Here is a 12,904-nt window from a genome sequence, read left to right on the forward strand (position 1 = left end):
TGCACAGGTAACTAAGGATTGTGATCAAATCATATAGTATAAACAGTGAAGGGTTAAGTCATAGTGGATGTAATCATTAGGTTAGCTGCAACAATATTTGGAGTCTCAAGTCCAGTGTCCTTGTGCCTTTGGAAAATGAAGAGTGGTGAACTAACAGTTAACAGGGTGTATCTGTCACACAGAAGGGGAACCAATGAGTAGAGGATCACTTCTTGGCAGTGGTTGAGGTCTTGGCACCTGCTCCTCCTTGATGTGTAGGTGGACGTCCACGTTTGCGGGGGGTCTTCAGCTACAGAATCAGGGGTGTCTGAGGCATGTCCTTCCCGTTGCAGAGCCTCCATTCCACTTGCTGCCACGGATGTAGAGGGCCTGATGTAACATGGCCAACGGAAGGGGTCTGCTGTAGTGGATATAACCTACTTAGGGTGGTATTGATGTCTCTCAGCACCCCTGTTAGAAGGCCATGTTGGCATTGTGGGCCTCCCACTTTTGCATGACTTCCTGAGGTTTTCCTTCTGCAGCTGCTTTATCCTCCCATCATGGCAAGTACCTGGCCCATCACGCCTTGGGACCGTTGGTAGGCTCCCAAAACTTGGGAGATGACGTCCTGGCCAGTTGTATCCCTAGCAGCTTCAATTTGCTGGCCCACACCATCCCTCCCGTGCACCCTACCCCCACGTGCCTGTGACCTTGGGACAGTTTGCCACTCCCACTGGTGCCAGGTCACTTGTTGCCTGGGTTCTCTAGTGATGACTCTGGTACCTGTTCTGGGGGGCACATGATGGCATTAACTGTCCTCAGGACACAGGGTTGGGAGCAAATGGTTGCATGGGATGTCAAAGCAACAAGGCTAGGAGGGGTAGTTGTAGGCAGGGTTTGGCTGACAGGTGTAGACTGGCCAGGTATTCCAGATGGGAAAGAGTTGTCCTCATTGTCCTCACATCCAGGGGTGTTGTCCTCAGTGAGGGCTTCATCCAGGAGGGAGGTGGCTGTCTCAGGTGTCCTCTCCATAGTCACGATGGGTACAGATTACAATGCAATATGTGTTATCAAACTTTGACAGATTTATATGCATAGAGCAATGTACAGAAAGGCTTTGTTTGATCCCCGATATGAGAGTGACCCCTGCTTTCAAATTTGGGGTACACCTACATGGGATACAGGGTATTAGTTTAGCTTGGCAGTTGGAGGTCTATTGGTAGGCTTTTATCTTGTCTGCTATGTAACTTGATATTGTTCATGTTATCTCCCAGTTAGCAGTAGTTCAGTATTGAGTCATCAGACACCTGCTAAATGTAATTGAACACTGAGCTGTTTATCAGTTTAGAAGTCACCATTCTACCTGGCCCTGTATATTATGTTACACCTAGTAGAGCACACTGCAGAAATATGTGTGTTCCCCCAGGGTGGTTATCTGTCAATGGGAGATGGGAGGTAAAAAAAAAAGCCATTTTAGCAGAGGACACAGCAGTAGCTGTGTATTGGTGGTATTGTAGTGGCAGATGTCAATAGCATTGCTGTCATTGCCTTACACTGTGAAATTGTGGATCATTCAGGTGAGTTGAGTCAATTGTGTAGTTGACATGCAAGGCAATTTTCATTATGGTGCACTGTTCTGGTTTTCTTAATGTAAGAACAGTGCCTTATGGGAGTTATAGTGTTGTTAGTCCCTGTACTACCCACTCCATACACAGACACTGTGCCCCCATGTGAGTTTAGTTGACATGTGGTATGGCAGAGAGGGGTATTTAGACAGTTGGACATAGGAGTGTTGAGTGTGTTGCTTGTTAAGATGTCAAAAGGTAATCGATATCATGCAAGACAACTTTAGGGTGACATTTCCAGTGTTGTGACTTACCCAACTCCACTCCCTCAGGTATTTCTGTCAAGCCCTCAGGATGCAGGATGTGCAAGACTTTGTCCTCCCATGATGAGAATGCTGGGGGGTGGGGTGAGGGCCCACCGCCCATCTTGCGGACCACCAGCTGGTGCCTGGCGCCCATAGAACATACCTTCCCCATTGGCGGCTCCACCTCTTCCTGATGTCCTCCTTTGTGTGTGGATAACTGCCTACAGAATTCACCCTGTTGACTATGGTTTGCCACATCTCCATTTTCCTGGCAATTGAGGTTTGTTGGACATGGGCTCTGCTCTGATGATTTCGTCCACCATGACCTTCGTCTGTGAAGCAGGGGTGTTTGGTAGTGGTGAACGACACAAAAAGGTATATAAACGGGTAATGAAGTGTGGGTGGTGTGATGTGAGTGTGTGATGAGTGGTTTGTGATGTGTGGTGAAGATTGGTGTGATATCTATGATGTGCAGGTGTGGAAGGTGTGTGAAATTCAAGCTATCCAATGTGGTGTAGTGTATCACTGTGTAGACCGCCGGCTGCTGCAGTTCGCACCATCATTGGTTTCCCCCATGGGAGTAACGCTATCATGATGTGTGGGTCATAATGGGTTGGCAGGAGGTTCGATGGGCTGGTGGTGCTAGAGGTGGAACTGGCTTTTTCCTGCCCTCCAGTGTCCTGGGGGTGTCGGAATTTTGACAGGTTACGGCAGTCTTGAATGTGTACTCGTAATACAGTGGTCTTTATGACTGGCAACATGGCGGCCTTTTGGCAGCCGCCACCACAGTGGTCTTACCGTCAGACCGCAAATCTCATAATGAGTCCCAATTTATTTTATTATAAACAAGTTACACAAAATCCTAAAGCTATGTTTAAGTTGAATAGTAGACCTCTTCAGAATAGTTGAGCAGGACTGGCAGTTTGAAGAGAGAAGAGGCACCTCAGTCACAGATCCATTGATAAGTGTCCCTAAAGTCACTTCCCACATTATTATGAACCTGAAAATATGGACATCCACAACCGAATTTGGGTGTTTACCACATCACAAGCAAAATTAGGATGCCATTGGAAAGACATATTTCGACTAGTCCATAAGCTAGTGAGTAGCTGTCTGCTGTGAGTAGCATTTGTTAACAAAACAAATAATCTAAAACAAGCAGATGTTTTGAAAATCCAACATCTCACTACTGTTAAAGAGATATCGAATGTCTTACACTATTCTTTTCTAAATATGCAGTGTCCATATATATCATTATTTCTCCCTGTAGACTTTGTGGTACATTTAGGCAGAATTATGAGGCTCTTGTTTTTATTTGCAATGCAGTACCATGGCCCGCCCATTATTTATTGTTTGAAAAATTATCCAGTAAAAGCCAATTTTGAATTTACCTGTGTGTAGTGCAAGCTTATAAGGTATGGGGAGAGTTAAGAGTGAATATGTTTCTACATGAGCAGAGAACGTTTGTGACTCAGACATACTTTGTGCATGTGTATATTATGAGCTTTTGGACATAGTAAATACTCACAAACCATAAGGGATAAATGACAGAATACTGTGTGCAAATATTTAGGTCTACAAATATATTATGAAAAAAAGTTGCTGTAAAAATATTGTGGTATATTTAAATTGTAAATTACAAAAGGTTTGGCTATAAGATTATCTACAAAAAACAAAGAAAAAATATAATTGTTTTAATAAAACTCAACTTTAGTGTATTTAAAACATGTCACTCTTTAATATATATATATAATATATATATATATTGTGTATATATAGTGTGTATGTGTTAGAAATGGGGGCTGGCAGTCAGTTTGCACTCTGTTCAAGCAGGGACCCTCACTCTAGTCAGGGTAATGGAGTACACTCCTGAGACAACCCCTGCTCATCCCTTTGCCACAAGCAGTTAGGCTTATCCAAACCTTAATTGGTAAAGAATTTAATTACCTTCCCACCACAAACCCCTATAAATACAACATGCCCCTACTAAAATATAATGCTCCACTATTAACAATACAATTAAAATATTCATCACATTTCATATACTACAATGAAAAATGAAAAATGGCAATTAAACAAATAATATGATTAATAATCAATTAACAAATTATTTTTTGTAAACAAATACCTTTAAATTCAAATTAATCAACTTCCCGTCCTATTCCCTTACAAACCCAACAACCTGCTACTATATTTAAGACTGCTAATTCAATTGAAAAATTACTGCAAAATCTCTTAAAATTACAAACCATATTTTAAAAAATTCTCACCTAATACTATGGGGCAGATTTATGGAAAGTGGCGTTGCACTCAGTGCAGCACCACTTTCACTGTACCCCGTAGCACCATCCCACAGCCACCATGTATGCGCCATATTTAAAATATGGCACGCCATGAAGCAGGGTAGGGTACAATAGCGTCATTTTGCATGAAGGTATCGATGTACCCTGCAGGCATAGCACCAAAATATTGGCACTTCTCCTGCAGAGTACATAGGGGCCCATCTCATAGATTTTCTTGCGCCATTTCTCCCCCCCCTAACGGGGGAACACCCCCTTTGCATACATTATGCCTGGCACAGAAATAATGTAGAGCAAAGGGTTGCAGAGTGGCACAATGCATGCATTGTGCCACTCTGTAAATACGGGACGGGGATTTTGGCCTTGTTGTGCCACATTAACGTTAAAAAAAAATTACGCTAATATGGAGCAAGTTGGCGCTAGTGATTATAAATATGCTCCTATATGTTTACAACTAGATAAGTGAAAATGATATTAAAAAACAATATTTTTGAAAATGATATTTGTCACCCCAAAAAAATAAACTATATTCTTTACAATATTCTGTATCATGTATTTTTTGGCAATATTTGTGTATCACAATATTTTAAACTCAATATTTTATCCTAATACTGACGAAAAGATAATTGTGACTAGGCCCATTTCGGTTTTACAAGATCTTTCACACAGTGTAGCCCAATGTCCTAGTGAACCATTAATGCAAAGAGTTCTATACAGTGTTGGCAGACTCCATCCACTCAACAATGGCCACAGTCACTAGTGGCTTTGGCCAATGATGGCAAGGGCATTGAAACAAAGCTGGTGACCAAACAAGCCCACAGTCCTTGTTTGCTCAAGTTATTTATTCACAAATACCACTGCCACAGGCATGAATGATTAATATTCCACATGGATTTGTGCATGAAAAAGCAGCACCATCCTAAGACATTTCGGGCCCCCAGCAAGAAATATTTTGGAGGCCCCTGTCTGGAATACCTTTGAATTGTATCAACCAGGTGTTGCTAAATCATACAATTTTCGGTCTAATAATATTTATACTCCAAAGGTTCAGATGGAAAAATACACAGAAGTGAACTAGAGAGAAATTCCACATTCCGGGGGGGGGGGGAGGCTTGAAAGATGGAAGCCCTGGGTAATTGTCCCCTTTACCCTGCCAAAACCAAACTCCTAAGCCCCATCATCACTGAAAGAGATCAAATGTACCCAAAAAATTGAAGATTATACAAAACATTTATTTACACACAATAACACATGCTGATGGACAAATGTATAAGCCCTCAGAAAAGAAAGATCTTTGGGACTATAACTTAGCTTAGAATCATTTATATAATACGTTGAGAGTATATTGATTCCAAACAGAGACATGATTTCAACACATCATGGCTATATTGAATGCCAATCATTGACAAAAGAGAATCCATGCATAAATATATGAATGTAGCTAGTGGTATTAGTACCTGTTGGCACTTGAAGATTTCTATTGCACATGTAGACCTAGATTACTAAACTTCCACGCAAAACAACACAAAAAGGGAATTTTCTGCGCTGCACTGTGTGAAAGGAAGAGAGCAGAAATGAGGTATATATTTATTGAGATAGCTGCAATTATGCTATTTGCGCTGGTGCACTTTTGGCAGCATCATGCCGAAACAGGCACCCTTGGGTCACGCCACAAGTTTGACAGCATTGTTGTAAGGATAGTTTTTGTTCGGAAAGGAATAGTTACCTGCACAAAACTATCCGCATAGGTGCATTCCAATTTGTAGGTGTCCTGCATAATGTAACACACATTGAAAGAGGAAGTAATAAAGGGAAATACAGATATTTCTTCTTATTACACCAAGGATCAATCGCGCACCATTTTGCTACAATCTCTAGTTTAGTGACTATGGTAAATCAGGGTTTGCATTAAAATATATAAGTGGGTGCACAGGACCCCTCAAGCTCCAGCCATGTAAAGCCTCCCAGATGCAGAGTAGCGCAGGACAGGGCAAGGGGTTTCATTGTGTTAATTTGTGGGTGAAAAATGATGCGAGCCCACGAAAATATAGATTTGTGAGGCGTTGCAACGTAAATGTCACTTAAACACTCGAGTTGCCTCGCTTCGACTTGCTTGACATAAGAACAACCCAAGTGCTTAGTAAATCTGACCTGCAGTTTCCATCTTGAGTTTAAGCGGCACACAGGTTTTTCATTAAGTAAGTGCATTTTTATTTGGAACTATTTCTGAAGGAAAGAGATTGTTCCATCTTTTTCAGTTTTTAATTTTTATTGTACAAAACACAAGCACATTCATGTTTGAGCATGCTACATTGGTAGTGTCTCATCTGTCTCAACAAATAAATCAGTTATTCGTATTTAGAACACAGTGGTAAACTCTTTGTGACTGACATGAGCATAAAAACACTGAAAACTTTAAAATGACAGGTAGTGCAATTAGGATGTCATTGTAACTATATACTGTGAATAGTACGATTCTTCACATTGATTTTATCAAGACATCAATAATACAAGTATAGTAACGAATTGTGTTAAAAAAAGGAATCTGAAATAACATGAGCTTGAAAACACAACCCTTCACAAATAATTACAAAGCACAAGACGTGACACTCTCAGCCTGTCAAGCAGTGTGTCTGTTTGCGTCTCTCTTAGTATACCTGATTCCAAAACATTTTGTTAAGTGGAAACGGCATCTCCAGACATTTGTTTTCTTGTACTACCAAGAAAGCTGAACAACTGCATTAAATTAAAGGAGTTATTTATATTAGATTCTGAGTGAAAGCCTTTTAAGCTACTAACTTATATTAAAAACAATAAAACATTTGAGATGATTCCGTTGAAAAACGTTTATGCACCATTGTTTATGTTTATCTGCCTTGCAGATAAAGTTTTTGTGGGTTACATTTGATAAATCAAGGTCAAAAACATATGATGACCTCTAAAAAATTGCAAATGGGTTATCTCCATTATCTCTTTATGGAGAAGATTTGAGGGCCTCATTATGAGTTTGGCGGACCCACAGAGGGACCACCAAACTCACAGGGAGGGCGCGACCATCATGGAGGTGGCGTTCCCCCCCCCCACCAAGAGCGTATTACAATGTTCCAGCTGGGCTGACTTCCAGAAACATTGTAATACACTCTTCCGGGTGGGCTCCCTGGTGGGAACTGTGCTACGATATTGGTCTCTGCTCCCTTAATAGAGCAGAGGCCAGTACTGTAGCACTCCAGCACACAGACTGTGCACAGTCTGAAAAGCTGACAAAGCGCATTCTGATGGTGCTGGGCAGTGGGGCCTCTGCCTTGCCTATGCAATGAGTATGGGCACTGCAGGGGCCCCTCTGGGGCCCTGGCACTGGCTCTCCACTAGCCTTTCCATGGCAGGGTTCCCACCATGGAAAAGTTGGCAGAAAGCTGAGTTGTAATCAGACAGACAGTGCTGAGTTCCGGTCACCATTACCACATCGGGAACAATGTTCCTGGCAGGGACGGTGGTTTTTAGGTGGCTCTGCCTGCCAGGGTTGTAATGTGGTGGAAGGACCACCTGGATAGTGGTGGTCCAACTGTCACTGCAAGTGTGGCAGTCCTCAGGCCACCACACTCATAATAAGGGCCTAAATACTTTTTCTCGCCAACATTGAAATCTTTTTTACTTGGAATGAGGTTTGGACTACATCACTGAAATTGAGTGCCTCCTAAGCAATATCTCGCTTGGAGCCACTTATGACTGCACTGTCACTTCACAAATATAAGCTTTAGTGCCCGCACAACCTAAGCTTCGTCATTTCATCTGGTTAAGTATGTGCTCTATCAAAATTTGGGATGTCTTTTTATGATTTCTTCAATTTATTTTACAGTATTATGCACTAGGATGAATATTTTCCAAGCGAAACTGAACTTGACACATTCATGAAGCAACAGATATTTAAGTGTTGATTCAAAAAGTAATTTGCTCAGGTAAGTCTGACTTGCAAACATAAATGGCTCAGTTTTCAAGTGAGAGGTAACGAGATAAAGGTTACTGCAGTTGCAAAACCAGTTTATTCATCCTCAATTTTACCTCATAAGCAAGCAATGCTGCAGAAGTGGAACTGTCTGAAGGTGTGGGAAGTGGGCTTTTCAAAGTGTGTACTTTCTGGAATGTTTGGAGAATAGATCCAAATTGAAGAGTTTGTGAGCATTGACTAGCCCTTTTTCAAACCCTTAGTACCCTGTAAATATTTGGATGTTTCTACCTGTCATGAGCAGTACAGTCCAATGTGGGAAGGTGAAGTAAACATTTCCAGAATTGTGAAGCGGTGGAGGAAGGGGTTTCTCAACATGGAAACATTCAATAAAATTGTGCGGTAGCACCAAAACTATGGTATGTCACTACGTGTAATGGTGCAGTACATTAAATTAGGCATTTGAGAAAGGTCTCAGTTAAAGAGATTTAAGGAATTCGCAGAACAATACCTGTATTACACCTGAGAAACTGTGATTAGTGCAGGTTTTCTAGTTGAGCCTTGAAAAAATGTGTCCTAGTAAGTCATAAATCTGCGTCTTTGCAAGTATGTACGTGAAGGTGTAAGTGTACAGATGTACTCGTACTTTTCAGAAATTAGTTCATTGGAGAGAACTCCATGATAGGAAATGGGAGACCATCATGGTTGAAAGTGATTCTTTGAAAACCTCGTTCCCCACTCCACAGTGGTGTGAAGTCATAGACTGAGGGATTTTCGTTATTATTCTATATTTCACAAAATTGTCTGCAAACTAATAGTGATACATTGCTATGGAGTTACTTTCCACAGAGGGGGACATGCTCTGACATACTGACATATTGAAAGCCTCCACATGTGCATACAAAGAGGCACTAACAAGATTTCAGTGGGGTGTTTCTGCCTAGGTGTCTAATGTATTTTCAATTTTCACCAGAGGTGAAAGACCTGGCCTCTGCCAAGTGCCTGCAGCATTAATTACGCTCCAGCAAGTAAAGTACAAGACAGCAGGGCCGGACTAGCCATACTGGGCATGGGGTTTTAACCCAAGATGCTGGAAGGGTGGGGGACGGTTTTGTTACTTAAGGCCAGTTATGCAGTGGTGCTGCAATATCGACCCCAGTAACGAAAGCACCAAGCCAGTATAATACACTCACTCTCGTTTGCAGCCTCACAGTGCCAACCAGTGCTTCACACTTGCACTCAATTGCTGTTTTTGTCATGGCTGGTCTGACAACATTGCCAGGGCTGCTTTGGGTTCCCAGTCTGGCACTGCAAGACATATCTGAGAGACCATGGCTGTCAGTAAGAATCGACTCGGACCAAGTGCCATATGCTCTCAGGAAACTCCAACAAGAAGGCTAACCTACCAGGAACATAGGTAACCTCCTTAGTCATCTAGATGTCTAGCTCCCCTGTGAGGCCTTACAAATGGAAGGAGGTTCTAGGGGGAGAGGACATTTATCACTTCAGAGTGCTCACCAAAACTACTCAAGCTTGACCTCACTGACAAAGGCCAAGATGCCAAAACTGGCCTGTGGTTGCATGTGGTCCTGCTTGAAGGATATCTGGCCTGGCATTGTGGATTGAATTATCCCCTTGGAAGAGAACTGATAAAGGCTTGAGTGTGACTGTCTAGCTATAGATTTGCATGGTGGGAAAAAAAAAAACTAAACAATGGATTGGGGTATGGACCCGAGTAATTACCAGTGGCTAACATTTGTTCAATGATATGGAGGACAAAATTACAAATGTGGGGCAATGGAAGGACATAACAAAGCTGATAGAGAGAGGTGCTCTGTGAAGAAATTTAGCATAATTTACAAGTTGCCTGACAGACATATTAGAGAAAAGAGACATGAATCCAGCGGAGAGAGCAAAGTGAAAGAAATGGGTGCATTTTGCCTGCCTAAATGTCCTAAAAAGTTTGAGGAAATCGAAGACTGAGACAAGCATAATGAATGCATCAATTCTAAGTGAGATAAAGGGAACATTCCTGAAACTTTCTAGGGACATAGGGTATGCAGAAATGAAAATCGAACTGCACACTTGTGGTAAGCTGATGAAGACGTTTGTATTCCTACTGTGATTACAACTATAATTAACTTCTCCTTTGGCACTTTGCTCACAATAGTTGTTCATCATCATGCCACATCAAGTCATACCTGCATCTTAAATCACTCATTTCTCCCTCTAATGTAGGGATGATACATTACAGGCATGAACTTTAAGACTGCATTCATCCTATGCACACATCCATGTATTTTCTTTTTTATTGTACCTCATTGTATCTTTATATTTACAGATTTTCCCTTTCTTTAACAATTTCTCATCTCCTTTTCTTAATCATCTGGAGTGATCATGTAATTACTTAACTGTCCAGATCTAATGCAGCATTGGAATTTGTCTGTAGATTATGTCAGCACTAGGCCTTGTCCTTTCTGGTGTTTACATTTTAAGTTACCTGATGTTTTCTGAAGTACCAAAGGCCTGTTCATCAAAGCGTGCTTCATTAAAATTCAACTTAAAATATAAGCCATGTATCTAGCGGGGATATAAGGAAGTTATACTGGTGTTTTTCCTGTTTCAAGAGTTTGTAGCGACTCATTCAAACTGGGGTGGATTATTTAATAATGTCTGTTGTTGCCTCTCTGTTGTAAAGTATAATACATTGTCAAATTACCTGTTCAGGAGGAAATCATTAATGAATGAATTTAACTAAGCAGCCATAGGACTCTGCTTGTAGCCAATACAATATTGATGGTCAATTTGTCAACATCAACCTGAAAACCTCACACACCTAGTACTGATTCTTGTCACATTTGTACAATCCTTGTTTTTTCCAAGCATTATACTGTCATTGAACACTTTGCAACCTGTACTACATAATGCATTCTCCTTTTGTCACCAAATAATCACCAGCCATTTTTAAATCTAGAGACCATGATAAATCCAATGTGGTGTGCATTTGTGTGGCTCTAAGAGTGCTTTCTTATTTAGAATGCCTTGCAAACATCCAAACAATGGGGTCTGAGTTACATCATAGATTCCTCAAGCTTTTCTCAAAAATTTGATGTCACTCATAATCCGTTGGTGGAAAAACCTCTGTTATTTACTGGTACTCTTCAAAAATGTTCTATGTAATGTATGCCTCTCAGTGAGAATAACTTGCATGAATACCAGATGATAACTCTAGTAATTCATTGTCATGATGTAACATCACTGGGTAACAAAGGGTGTTATCTACATTGTTTCTACTGCATAAGGAATTCCAGATTGGTCTGACAGGGCTCTAAGAGTGTCTGTCAGTGTGGCACTGGTTCTACCACAGATCTGGGAGGGTGGACAGGGCTAGGCAGTCAGTGATGGGGTGGATAGCATAAGGCCACATTTTTTTTAACATTTGGGATAGGCATCAAATGCCATGTTATGTATGGCTCCACTGTACTCCTGTGCCCCTGAACAGCAGAGCAAGATTATATAGGGGGCTTTTCATAACATAAAATCACATTAAAATAAAAGATGGTTGTTTACCTCAGGGTTTTGAGTGAGGTTTGCTCTTCTTGTGGATTTGATGTAACTTATGATTCTGTAGGGGGAAATGTCACTGCTATTCACTATCAGCCATGTATAACTCAGTATTGAATGAGTAGTTCAGCTATGTCTACAAAGTGTCAGACTGAGGGCAAACGTCTCCATAGTCAGCAGGGTCAATTAGAGACATAACTGTATTTATTTTTCCAACTATAATAAAAGCAGACTTAGAGTCTGATTACGAATACAACAGTCCTGGAACTGCCACACCTGCGGTGGTGGTCTGACCACGTTTCTAACCACTAGATTACGAGCATGGCAGTCGGACCACCACAAGCCCACTGCAACCACCAGGACCTTGGGTCCCAGGGCGGCCGCAGTAGAGAAAGTTGTGGTCAGTGCCAATGCCATCACCACCGTGCTGATCACGACCTGCCTTTCCACCAAGCCTTTCATGGTGGTTGACTTGCCATGAAAAGCTTGGTAGAAAGGGGCGCCAAACAGAGTCCCAGGGTAATTTTGCCCCTTGGGCAGTGTGACTGGGGGCTCATGTTGTGCCCCTTAAATATGTACTGTTAGTACACATTGTTGCCATGCACAACATTGTGCATGGCAACAGAGTGCCCGAGGTGTATTTTGCACTGCACTGCAGCGGCATGTGCTTCAGGCTCACTTTCTGAGCTGAAGCATGCCGCCACAGTGGCACCACTGCAGACACAATCCCCAGCCCAGCAGTAGTGTTGTAATGTGGTGGTGGGGAGGTCACCGGCTTGCCGGCATCCTCCCAACCGTGGTATTGGTGGTCTGGTGGCCCAACCACCAAACTCCAAATCGAGGCCTAAGTCTGTTTCTTCATTTTTCCAGAAGGATTTGAGAAGTTGTAAAAGTTTTCATTGTTTCTTCATCTATATAAGTTGATATTATCAGAGATCTACGTGGACCACCATTCCTTATATGTTTGCATTGTTCTATCTGAATGTTTGTCATTCAAGCATTACCCTTGGTTTTCTTTTTTCCCAGAAATTGACGGACTAGATAAACGCCAAAGACATATGTCTTGTGATTTTCTTTTCTTCATTGTAGGTCATACTGGCTTTGGTTTGGTGATCATAACATTAAATTGCACCTTATAAAATCTTCCGGCAGCTTCCATTGTCTCTCTTCTCATTACCCAATGGTAATTCATCCCTGTTGCAGTTATACTACTTGACAGTGCTAGTTTAAAAAAACTGAGAGTACCTT

This window comes from Pleurodeles waltl, chromosome 3_1 (genome assembly GCF_031143425.1).
Source record: "Pleurodeles waltl isolate 20211129_DDA chromosome 3_1, aPleWal1.hap1.20221129, whole genome shotgun sequence".
In the NCBI taxonomy this organism is placed as follows: Eukaryota; Metazoa; Chordata; class Amphibia; order Caudata; family Salamandridae; genus Pleurodeles; species Pleurodeles waltl.